Source organism: Ceratina calcarata, unplaced genomic scaffold (genome assembly GCF_001652005.2).
Source record: "Ceratina calcarata isolate Rehan_Ccalc_2016 unplaced genomic scaffold, ASM165200v1 scaffold351.2, whole genome shotgun sequence".
Lineage (NCBI taxonomy): Eukaryota > Metazoa > Arthropoda > Insecta > Hymenoptera > Apidae > Ceratina > Ceratina calcarata.
In genome coordinates, this window is record NW_017158043.1 from 369540 (window position 1) to 382469 (window position 12930).

General features: G+C 37.9%; 1 protein-coding gene across 5 annotated transcripts in view; it reads left to right on the plus strand.

Moving 5' to 3' along the window:
• Positions 1-12930, plus strand: part of LOC108625395 (uncharacterized) — a 60447-nt gene that overhangs the window by 41494 nt on the left and 6023 nt on the right. For 2 of the 5 annotated variants that reach the window (XM_026813887.1, XM_018025388.2), the window contains exon 2: positions 3766-3798. The gene's annotated coding sequence lies outside the window, so the exon portion shown is untranslated. The remainder of the gene's footprint in view (positions 1-3765; positions 3799-12930) is intronic. The other 3 variants (XM_026813888.1, XM_018025386.2, XM_018025385.2) reach the window with 2 other exon arrangements.

Below are 12930 nucleotides of genomic sequence, written 5' to 3' on the forward strand. Positions count from 1 at the left end.
TCACGGAAGTGATAATGTGGTTCGTTTCAGTCGAATTTTTCTTCAATTGCTAAATCACGGGTTAGGAGATCGGACGCGTTGATTCGTGCCCATTTTTCGAAACTCGCTGTACATGGATTCCCAGGGCGGTTCATGCATACTGCATAAGACGCGCACGGTGACGTCAGCGGGTGTACACCCACGCCGATGGGTAGCTGATTACGTTACAATAGCTCGAAGAAACGACTGCGCTACAGGATGCATTCGATGCTTTAAAAAGTTAATCAGTGCTCTCATGTGTTAATACTATTCAAATGATATTACCTTAGAATCTCTAAAAATAGTATGTGAAACAACAGCGATATGTTAATAGTCTTGTTGCTCGGATAAATCAGGATTTAATTAACTCTAATATTAATGTATAGCATGCAAAAAGAATCATCATATAAATTGTCTGGTTTCTGATTTATTCCTATAATAATATATTTTCAACGATCGTTTCTCCACGGAATGGTTTCTTTAAATTTTAGACGCAATTCGATAGAATTCACTGACACAAATAAGGTCACAAATAATTGCGTTACTATTGGAAATACAGTTTCGCCGATACTATTTAGCAAACGAACGATCTGAAGGATGACAAGGGGAGAAGACGTAGGTACATCCTGGTTGAACAGCAAACTTGGAATTAGATTCCGCGGGATGCAGAGAGAACGTGACGGAAGTTCGGAGGTTAAATTCCCCGGGCAATCGCAACATTTGCCCAACTGCAATCGGTTGTTATATTTAATATACGCCGGTGATTAAAGTTTGAATCGTGGGAGCAGGCCGCGGAGCGCCGATCGACTCCAGTATTCAGTGGTTGTTTAATACTTGATAATGGGAAACGCGGCCTCTCACATCTTACGTAGACCATAAATAATTCGCCACTGCGGCGAACAATGCTGCGTTAAATAACAATGGAACATGTGTGCTTTTCGTATGCTATTCTCGTCAGATTCTGTTCTGGATGCAAGTTTTGGCTACTCATTTCAACAGATATTGAAGCACGCTATTCATCAACCATTATACATATTCATAAGTACATACGTCGAAAATCGAATAATTATAAGAAATGCAAAGTGACATTTTAAATAGTCTTTTATATAATTTATTACATAGTTAAGACTGGATGATTTATTTAACGATTTACTAGAATCATTCGATAAGTACTTTTTTTTGTAGACTTACATAAATGTAAGTGCATGACATGTGCCGGTAATCGAAGGAAGTTGTGATGGCAATCTGTGGCTAAATAATTTCTCATTTGCACAGCAGCAATTTTGGAAATTGTTATCGCGTTGAAACATGTACACGTATGTACGTGTACAGGGACTCCTATGTCACGGTAAACTTCGATGTTGCTTCGTCTTGCGCAATTCGGCTAACGGAACCGTTCCAACACCTGTATTAACGGTATAATTACTGTTACGAAACAATCCACCTTAATGCACCTTCTCGTTACCTTCGATATGGTTAGGAAAGTTAAACTAGGCGACTGAAAGGGTGGAAGACTGCTGGTATTAAAAGTTGTATTCTTTGATAAAATTTCAAATAAAGTGTCAGTTTATTTATTTGTAAGAATAAAAATTAACAAATAGAATCTCTGATGAAATTTGTTTACTCCTGAACTTTATGTATTTTTAACTTGTATCATCTGAAATATTTCAAAGGAATAGTCACGCATCCTGTTGAAACAAAATTTAAACCCTAAAAAGTGTAGTTATTGGAAAACTCATATAAAAGACTCGGAGCCGTTGTTCATTCAGATATGTTTGGAATGAAACTGAACTGAGTTGTTATAACACTTTTAAAACCGTTTCTCTCGTTTTCTTGCAAAAAAACGAATGATAACTGGAAGGTAAAATTATTTTACGCCAGAGTGGAAAGAAAAATATGGAATTTGCTTATTTTATCGCGACAGCCGGAATTCGCCCATATAACTGGCTACCGTGCACTGCACCGAAAATTCAATCTTGCTTAATAGTATTACTACGAAGAACTCTACTCGTAGGTCGATATTAATATTCTTTGTTACAACTCTCCTTGAATTATTAAATTCCATCATATTTTTTCATAAAACTGCGTGTTATTGCACTTTTACGATGGAGTTGATCTCATACACTTTCTTTGTGTATACTTAAACCAGGAACTATTTAATACTTACATTTCTGGAATACTACGACGTTCTAGTTTTTAGAAGGACTTTTCTTCATTCACAGAATGATATATGCAACGAGTTTTAAAGACAGGAGAATGTTAAGCTTGCCGAGTACTACTAATACTTAAATGATAAGAGGAAGTCCCTTTGTGTAAGATACATTTTTTGATGTCGTAAAAGTTGTGTTTTACATAAAAATCCGCAGTCTACTTATCAGAGTGTTGCTCTCGAATGGGAGAGGCCGTCAGCCCTAAGATCGTCACGAAAATTCCTCATCTGTATGCGCTCGCTTTACCCGGCAGACAACGGAGAATTTATTTCGAGGCGGTTCCGTTGTAACAAACCTCTTCAAGAAACGAGATCGTACAACGAGAGCAACGAATATTTTGGCAAAGTTTCCAATGAAAAGAACATGCAACAAGAAGAACTAATAAAACTGATATCGATAGAACTGTATTGATACATTAAATCCAATAAACTCCTGCCGATTATTATTATAGTATCAATACTTCAGAGGTGTTTTAATTTATTTCATCTTCCTTCAAATTGATTATCTCATATCCAAGAGTTTGCTCTCTTCCATTAATAAATCCGATTTCACAGATATAATTTCTTCTCTCGGAGAAAGAAACTTCAGAACGTCTTCTGTGGTAGATGATGATGAAGCTTGCTTAAAGAACGGGAATTGTAGAAGTTTAAATTCGTGCGATGTAGGATATGAAGAATGAATGCAGCACTTGATTAATTTTTTATAAGTAGACCGCAGATTTTTATTAAAATACAACTTTCAGTTTAAAAGATTAGATCTATTAATCCTGTAAACCGTCACGATTTGTATTTTGCTGTTGGTAATTAATAAGTATCTCCCATCTACGTTTTGTTTTTTAAAACGTAATGAAATTACGTTTAAACTTTGAGAACCAACAGAGGAATATAACTAAGATCTTCGCCTGGTAATTTCAATGAACGTAAGTCAAAGGTAAAGGAAGGTTTCTGGCAGATAGTAGGAAACGAAATTGATTTCCCGGTTGCCTAACTGCACGCGAACGTGTAACGCCGCGTATGCTTCTCCGATAGAAATTGAGTAAGTTTATTTGCTCGATGCTGCTCGATCGAGCGCGTACTCGTTCATTTATCGGGAGAACCGATGCGAAATCCAAGGATCGTGCGATTGCACTCCTCCTCGTTCAGAACTTGGTCAACGCGACTTGTTTCATCGAAATGGCTATAACAGTCCTGTTCACGAACAGGAATTAAAGAAATGATCAAACACAACGTTGTTAAAATATCCATGATATCGAATTTGAAATATGAATTATATTTTAAATATGTAAATAGCATGCAATAGAAATATCAAATTTTAATCCACATTCTGATATTATTAGAAAATATGTATAATATACCGTACTCCATTTTTAAGAATTGTGATATCCATAAATAAGAATTTTTGCTTTGTACACTCGATAAAACTTGTAGCTGAAAATCCATTTAGAAATATTTACATTGTCTACGTGTATCGTTTCTTGCTTTTCGTGTAAAATTTGTTATCAGATTTCGATTAAGACGATAAATATTTTTTTTTACAGGGTCCAGTAGCTTGTGGGTAGGTGCGTCTCCACGTAAGTAGCGAGCGTGTTTGCGTTGGCGTTCGATTCACCCTTGACTCCAGATATCCCTTATCTCTCCCGAAGGCTTGCGGGAGCAGCAGACCGAATTCTTTATCGTCATCCTGGAATATTTTCGATATCAAAGCTCGGAACCCTCTGCCTACTTTATCAATGGCCTTACAATGGCTTATTCGATCATTTATCATAAAAAAAAACTAACATTTCCGATAAACGTGAAGACTTTGTAGTCAACTAGACTTTTTTGTTCTTTCAATATCGTAACAATATTCTTATTTTAACGAAACTTAACGGATTTTAATTATATGCCTGTATGTTTATATTAAAAGTTTGATCAAATAATTTGCGAGTCTATAAGAAACCGCGGTTAGAAAAGAGTTCTTAAATAATGACTTAAACTCAATCTTGATTAATTACTCGTTATCATATACCCTGTAACGCTGTAGGCTTATCTACGTTTTGTCTAATAGTGTCATAAAACACACGGGTGAGTATATAAAGATCTTCTGTGGGAAAGAGATTCTTTCGGTGCTTAATCACTATTTAAGAGCAGTATGACTTGACGAATGTCTTTGAAGATTGAATCAGCATGGCGAGTAGTTGAAAAACACGGGAGTAAGCATCGTGTCCTTGCTACGTTTAATTGAATATTGAATTAAGTCGAGACGACGGGGTTTATCGATCCGAGGGATCGTTCGTTACGCTCTCTAATTTAACTTCTGCGACGCGACGACCATTCCCAGGGCGATCACGTCTCGTAAAAGGAAACGAGGAGGGAAGAGACAAGGGTGGCAAATTTTACGCTCCGATATGATTCGAACGTTTCATAGTTTAAAACATATGACGAGAGAGGCTCGTGTTAAAACGGAGGATAGTCACGGCTAGATCATTAATACGAAGGAAACTGCGAGGGACGTAACGCCGTTTGAACGTTTTATTACGGATGACCGAGTTATCAAATCAATCGTTATATTTAACGTCTAGGTAAACGGTCTCGCTTCTCTTTATACGAGCGTTATCCTCTCGAAGATCTCCCCTAAGATTCGATTCCTCACATAATTTAGCAATTAACCTCCTTTCGTTGGACACCCATTTGAAACTGGGTAATAGCTCCTCTCTTTAATTGAGATATAACTCGATCAGTATAACTGATCAAGTAGGATATTATCAATCGATTAGGTCTTGAATACATTCAACAGATCATCGTCAGTAATTATTAATAGAAACAAATAATTTGAAATATAATTATAATAATAGATTAGGATAGAATAAAGGACGATGGAAAGTGTGATAATAAAACTACATCACGAATATCCTTCTTGTACGTTTATTTCAGATTCCATTCGATTGCGTTCATTCAATATAATATTAAATACTCTACCGTTAATAACAATTGCTATAATCGAATACAAATAATTAATATCTATTTTCTTACGGTTGTATCGAAAAAAGAGCATTTCTCGTTTTCCTAAATCGAAGGATTGGTACAATTAGATTTGAAATTGGCCAGTCGTTAAATACTGATTCGACGGATTAATTTACATTCCTCGTAGAGTTACGTTCGTCGAGACAGGGATCATTCCTCGTCTAATACCGGGATTAAAATAGAATTTCGTAGACTAGTTAGTACGCGTTTAAACATTGTAATCTTTCAATTGCACACCTCATATTGTCTGTATATCATTACATTCCGAGATATATAAATTATTTTTAAAAAATTCACATTAAATACGTCAATCTAATTACAATATTATTTACAATTCAGAATTCATTTTATCACCTTCATGTTCCAACACAAAATTAATAAACATATATTCGAATGATCCCAAGTCAAAAACTTATTCAATATCAGGCCAGGTTTGCAATAAAAAAATGATACGCAATTAGTATTAAACGTACATTGTGAGGATGTAAGCATAATTTAAATTATGGAAAAACCCGTTACTATTAATCTCTCGTTCGCAATCGAAGTGTAAAAAGAGAGACAGTCAAGCTTGTTCTCGTCGTTGTCCTCCTCCGACGATGTGCCTCTCTTCTCGTTACGGAAACTATCGCGATTGTCTAAACTCGCTGACGGCAAGCTGTCTATACTTGTGAAGTCCGGGGGCTCGTCGGAATGAAGAATCATTACGGTACAAGGAATCGGTGGACTTTGATATACACATTTCGTGCGTCCTTCGCGTACCGAGTTTCTTACGGATGATAGACGCCGTTCTAAACGTACCTCGTCGACTGAATCTTTCACATGCTAACTACTTGTGCCTCTCACTGGGTCGACTTTCCCCGATCCAAATTCGGTCGATGATCGTTCCACATTTTTTTATGGTTCCATCAAACCGGGAATGTGTCCGGCGGATTGCTGCGTACCACTCTTTCTGGAAAAAGTTTGTCGGCACGATTTTCATCTTTTTCCAACGGGCACAGTACATCATCCTTAGACCGAGCGAACTTTGAACGTTTCAGTTTGTTTGAAGCCGGTGTAACACTGTTTTCGCGTTGGAAGTCGAACGATTATTTATCATCCACCACACCACTATCGTACTAGAACTTCGAAACTTCCGTCGATTTACCAAAAGTGACGCAAGAAGGCCCATACGTGTTTTCGCGACTGATAATTTCAATATTCTCGGCTTTGAAGATCCTTAAACGTTCATTGGAAAGAGTTGCGGGTAAGAGAGACGAAGACAGTGCGAGTCCAAGGGACGAAAATGGTGAAAGTCCAGGAGACGCGAGGACGTTTCGAGTCTAAGCGATGAAAACGTTGGGCGTCCAAGAAGAAGGCGCTTCCGACGTAGAAGACGAAGAGAATGCGAATTCCTGACGTTGATCAGAGACGATAATAAGGACGACGAAGAGGAAGACGCATAATTCCATTCTACGCTTTGGAGCGAGCTTCCTCTTGATGAACTCATCCAACGGGCTTCTCTTGGACAGCTTTTTCTTGCGTTATATCTGTAAGATTCTCTCCAGTATGCTTCAACATCGACTCTTTGACCTTCCTTGTCTCGATTACTTATGGCTGGTTCAGATCTAATGATTCGTCCAATAAAATGTCCATCGATCATCCCCGGTTGTTTAGAGAGCTGCTTGAGTTCCTCTGGAGCATGGAAGCGATGCTGTTCGAGAACTGTTGACGTTTGGTCGAAACCTCTTCACCAGGAAGGACAAATCCTTGAACTCACGGTCGTAGACGGTTCGGAAACAAAATTCGAAGATGTCTTCTGAAGAATTCTGGCCAGAAGACCGATATTTACCTTCAGTAGGTCGCGTTTTATTCCAATCAAACATCATGATGAACACTTATGACGAGAGAATTTACTTCTTTTGCCTGCCCGAAGTTGTATTTATGTTTTGGACTGATCGTGAGGTGAGACTCAAACTGTCTCCTAATTAACTCTGACGGTATCGTTAGACAGCAGGTCGTTTTTAAAGGGACAGCAGAGAGAAGAGAGGGAGCTCAGTTGCCCAGGTTTGAACTTTCTGCCCCTCCCACTTTAGTTCAGATTTGTTTACTTTCCGCAGAAATTATATTAACCAGAAATTAATGTCGCCCAGAAACATATTCGTCATCTTTGTCATTTTATATTCTCTATAAATAAAATTTTTCTATAAATGCAAAATAAAATCAACGATGTATTTACATGAACATTATAGCACATCGCTTTTAAGGGGCTACGGTGGTCATCTGGCTTTTCTAAGGTTTCTCGGTAAATATCTTACGTCTTTCGACCTGTTTTATCAATGACCAGACAAAAATAATGCGAAATTTTAACATTCAGTTTTTCAAAGACGTAGAAAAATATTTTTATACAAGAACAAAAGATGCATTCCGGACGTGCGTTTCTGGACGATTTTCTGAGGATCATTAACCCTTTTCACGCCTCTATCGGAATCTACTGTTTTAATCAGGGGCTGCGAATTCGGCAATCAAAATTCACAACTTCACTTACAGCGATTAGAAATTGCTTCCGAACTCTAACTCCCCAGCCCTGCTTTTAACACAGCGTTGTTTGAGGACGCTCAAGCCTGTTATAAATCCATAAAAGATTCGCGATCTATTAATAACAAAAACCTCCCGGCACGAGAGACTTTTAACATCGCCTCCCTCTCCTGTATATTATATATATCCTATATATTCGATCGTTGGAAACTAGCTCGCGTAAAATCAACGCCGGCGTTAACGAGCCATGCAAAGTACAGATACTTGGAGGACTTTCGATCCCTTGACGTGAAGATCTTTAATCAAGGTAGATACACGCTGGGCTGAGTGCTTATTGGCCGTAAAAACGTACTCCATCTCGTTCGAATGCGAATCTGTTCATACGAGCGTATTCTTCACTCGTAAATGGAATAATAAAGGGAAGTTTTGTCATTCGTTTAACTCATACGCAAAGGAAGCGAATGCACGCCGCATGTTCATTTAATCCGACATTGTGCAAACATGCTGTTAGCGACAATTTATTAAAACGTTTATTCGTGCACGTACACCGAGGCAGTGGGAATTAAACCTTTTTATTAGTAGGATTAGACCGTCCTCGTGCTTGCCTCGCCAGAAATACTAGAGAGTATCGTAACAGCTTTCGCTGCGAACAGCTTTTGATAATTCTCCCTCATAATTGTGGGGCGAGCTCTGTTCCGAGCTCTTAGGAAGAATTAGTTGTCTTCGTTCTGTGTTTCACCGGGGATAATAAAACAATAAGGGTGAGACTTAGCCACCTGGTAGTCGGATTCTGCATGGATTTTGACCTGAAATTCTGTTCAGTGTTTATTTTCCTGGTCTTCTTTTCTTACAATTAGCCGCGGGTGCTTCCTCACGATTTCTACCTCACTTTTTAGAAATCTTAGAACATTTTGTACTGAAATTCCTAATCCTGCCACATATAAAAGCCTGCCTTATTTCCCTTTGTCTACTCTGAACTCTAAGCGATGTGCAGTTATTTTTAATCTTAAGCGTCTTTTCACATTCTCCGAACATCACCGTCCGGTTTTCGACGTCAGATTAAAAATATACGAAACGAACCTGGCTGGTACAATGTTGATCTTCTACAACGCGAAATTGATCAATCAAATAATATCGTTTAAAATTGGAAAAGCAATTTACATAAAATCGATCAGTATTAAATATAACGGTGTGCGAAATTTATTGATCGTATTTGACCTCCGAACGATGCTTCCTTCCAAGGCACGTGTCGAATTTAACGTTCACGAAAAAAAAAAGCAATAACGCTTAACCGTGTCAATAAACGATCAACGTCACCAGCTCAACGGTTTAACGGACCGAAACATTCGGTTTTTGCAAATATAGAGTGGGACTAGGAATAAGAATTAGTGAGACAAAGGAAAGGCGCGACTCTTTCACAATAGAGTGAGTCGGAGGAGCTCCGTTTCAACGGAAAGCATATGCCAAATTTTGCCAACGCCCATGTTGTACAAATTTTACAGCTGGGCTCTAGCGTAATCAGAGACTGACCACAGCCAAGCAAAATAAGTTCGCGGTGAAGCGAATAGGAGCCACGATTTGACCAGTGACGCCTGGCATTTCGGAGTTACATTTCAACTCGGATTCTCTGATCTAGTAAATCCACAGCTCCTCTAAGTTAATTAGACGGTGGCTTAGGCAGCTTGATGGAAACACGGCTGCTCGATCTTACCTTTGCCGATGAGTTACTTCGTGCACTATAAGGTCGGTAGCTGTTTTTTCTGAATATGTCAGTCACTCTTGTGTCAAGTGTCACGTTCGCGTTGTAGGATCCACCTATCACCTAACAAATATTAAAAACAGACATAAGAGAATAGACGAGGGTCCGACGCTGATGGAAAAGAAACTTTTTTATTTATTTTCTTTCGTCACGTTTCGAACGTCAAAAACCGAGTCGTGAAATTCGGATAATGTGAAAGAGCTCTATTAAAGACAAGAATTAATGAAAAGATCTATTAAAGACATAATTAATAAACAATGATTATTTTCTCAAATACGTAGGAGAAAACAAGCACACGTGAACTCTTGTATTTTTTTATTAATTATGTCATTTATCTTATAACCCTTTCACACCAAGCTGGTATCTTATGATCACTCATATGCAACCGTCTACATTATCCATTATCCATTAGCTACCTGTAAATTTACAATTGAAATTAATGGTTGATAAATTATTGGCTATTGATTTAATTGATGAATGGTTGTAAATGGGCAACCGTACGTAGAAGTTCACGCACATTATCATTATCATGACCTCCGAACCGCTTGCGTAAAAATGGGACAGAATGAAAATAGGAGAGGGAGGGGATGCCGGACGTCCCGGCGCCGAACGCATTGATTCTCTAGAAATTCCAGGACGTGTCACCATACTTTGCATCTTCGTGTAGAAATCTCGAACGAAGTACTATTCGCTTATAAACATATCGTTTTGTCCTTATACTTCAGAACAGAAAAAAAAACAGTGTGACAATTCCAAAATTACATCAATATTCTAAATATGTTTCCTATTAACTCTGCGATTCATTTCATTAATATACTAGTTAAAAAAATATAAGTAATTTGTGTTATAATATCGATCTTATAGGCTTTGCCCGTTAAAGCCTAGGGCCTAGGGGAGATCGTATGCAGCGTCGTACCTGCTCTCCCCCTTTGCCCCGCGTAGGGTCGTAGGTTTTTTGCAATCGCGAGGAACCGTTTCGCGACGACATATAAATACACGCGAATATAGAAGGAGTCGGTAACAAGTGCGCATTCAATATGTATCAGCGAATTTACTTATCACCGCGAGATCCAATATAACAAAGGTGGATCGATTATAACCGTGTCAATTAGTGACCTATCCTGACTCATTTCCATTAATCATACGTTTTAAGCCACTTGCATCTTACAATCTATTAAATGGTATTCATGATTTTCTCGATAATAGTAATTCCTTGTTCGAATGAGACGCACGTTACGTAAATTGAATCCAGGTAGATTTGACAAATTTGACGGGGAACGAGTTAAAGTTAGCAACACTTCCCTGATACTGATCGCCGTAACTGGCTCTGATTGATACGGGTACTCATCACCGATCTCCATCACGGCTGTGTCCTAGTTGCGTCATTACGTTTCACTTGCATTTATTTCTAGTTCACTTCCTGACATCAGCGTCGTTATTAAAGGAACACATATTACGTTTAATTGATGAAATTTTACAGGATGTAAAATTTCTGTATAAAATCTCATCTGCTCTCTGTTTAATATAATTTCTCTTATCAAACTGATATTTTATTTAAAACTTGTCCTATCGCAGTCTCGGTACAGATCACATAGAAACACGATCACATTTCCACCGATGTCGAAAGAATATCTTAATTAAAATAACGATATTGGAGAATATTTAAAGCAGTGAAATTGTCTATAAAGAAACAATTGATTTCCGACGATCGTCTTTTCTGGCTGAAGCAATTCGTACAGCCGGAACAGGGAAACGGCTGGATGCTTTCTGCTTGATTAATTCGCGTTTATTGTACAGCCATCGATACGACCCATCTTCGTTGCCACTTTCATTGTTCGCCGAGTGGAATCGCATCACAATAACGTATACCTGCCGCACTCCCCATCCGCGAACCGTCTAATTGTTCCCCGACCTCGCTTTACGTTCGGTTCGTACTGTAATAAACCGGACAAGGATTTCTTCCTGTATATCATCCGAATTTCCTTTAGTAATTACTCTTGAGTAGTCTGCAGGATATAAATTAGATTACCGTGCCATCATTTAAAAATAAAATCGCTTTTAAAATGATACTGATCTTTTTCATGCGATCTTTCTGTAAAGAGATGGTAATTAATTAATCTGAAGCCTGATTTAATGTCTTTTACTTTGAATATCACAGCCATTTTCATCAATTAAATATAAAACGTGTTTTGCACTTCAGACAAATTACAATATACTTTAAACGTTAATTACGCAATCGATTCGCATTTTTAACTTTCTATCACGATTCTTAGCGTTGATTGCCGCGTTCTTGGGAATTACAACTAGCCGGTGGCGATCGAATTAATTACTGAAAAATTCTGACCTGGGAATTGTGACTCCAGTAGGCAATTAATCAAAGGACGTACGACGGATCTGAGCGATAATCAATCGCATTTTCTTGCTTGGTCATCCGTTTTCCTCGTATGCTTCATTTTTTTCAATAAAACACTTGGCGTATGAGCGTCAAAGGAGTAACGTAGAGAGCTAAAGTGGAGCGCAGATTAAAATGACATTTCTGGCAAAAAGGTTTTATAAATACGGTATTATGGTACTGAGAAAAACGTTTATGAAATGAAAAGGGCAGGATAATTAAACGCACATTTCGAAATTGAAATTTTGCTCGTCTTCGTTTAGTCTTATTTTTAGATATGAAAACTTTTTACCAAAAGTAAATAATCTTTTCCTCGGTTTCTCATCGGCCCACTGATATTTATTTAATCGTTGGGTTTCATATTTCATCCGGTTCAACGCGAGTCTCGATCCGATATTTATTAAAGCGATACAACCTCCGATATTTTAATTTCTAGCCGCAAGGAGATATCTAACCCGTATAGAACTCCCCTCTTTCTATTGATATTGGATTTACCTCTGATATCATCTGCCGGGCTAGTTTCTAAACTAATCTTCCTCTCGAAATCAGTCAATTTACTCTGATCTAACATGGTACATACACATAATAGTGTGCAGTGAGTAAAGTATACCTTATCGTGTATATATATGTATGTAATAGATTGGTTTTTCTGGGTACTTAAAATAAAAGGCAAAGGGCATTTCCGATCACGAACGAACACTATCGGGACTGATATCCTAACGAGATTAAATTATTTTAAACACTGTTTAACTGTTTTTATATTAAAACATCATGGAACTTTGAAACCGTATGTTTCTCCTTATAATAAATAATACTATTCGTTGCCTAAAACATTAAATTTTTTGAAACACGCGGACACGATTATCTAACTTTTACTGGCAGCAAGTATGGTTCCTAAGAATTCATTATCTCCATCATGCAATTGTTTAGATGTAACACAATATCCGATATGGCAATGGCTTATCTTCGCTAAACGAAGTTCGTCGATTCATTATTCTTTTCCAGTTCAGAAGTGCATCTCGTTCGGTTTAGATC